Here is a 557-nt window from a genome sequence, read left to right as displayed (position 1 = left end):
GCTTTTGAGCTTTGATTTAATTGGATTAGTTTTGGCCTAGAAATTTTGCATTTTTATCTGATCATTTCCAATCCACCCAACTCATCCATAATTCATCTCCCTGCCTTTGAAATTGGGATAACCTACTTAAGAGTTTCTTTTCAAGAACCCATCTGAGAAAGACCAAACTTCACTTTCTACTTACAGTCAGTCAGCTGGAGATTGTTGAAGTAGTTGCTGCTGTTGATATTGTTGCTTAATGCTCCCACACAACTGCACGGCTATAACTTTATTAAGAGAGTACCAGGCCAAAATTCAACCATCAATATTGTACCTTATTTTCCATTAAAAGTTGGGGGTGGGGTTGGGGGGCAGATGAGACACTGATCTGGTAAGGAAGTCTGCATTCACGACTTTTTTTGTTTTTGTTTTTGTTTTGAGTCTCTGTGTAGCCCTGGCTGTCCTGGAACTTGCTTTGTAGACCAGGCTGCCCTTGGTACTGTTGCTGCCTCCTGAGTGCTACAATATACAACCTTGTTTTCTCTTAAAAGTTAATGGGGGCTGGGGGGGGGCGGGGC

Source organism: Mus musculus, chromosome 7 (assembly GCF_000001635.26).
Source record: "Mus musculus strain C57BL/6J chromosome 7, GRCm38.p6 C57BL/6J".
NCBI classification, from domain to species: domain Eukaryota; kingdom Metazoa; phylum Chordata; class Mammalia; order Rodentia; family Muridae; genus Mus; species Mus musculus.
Note: the sequence above shows the minus strand (reverse complement) of the source record.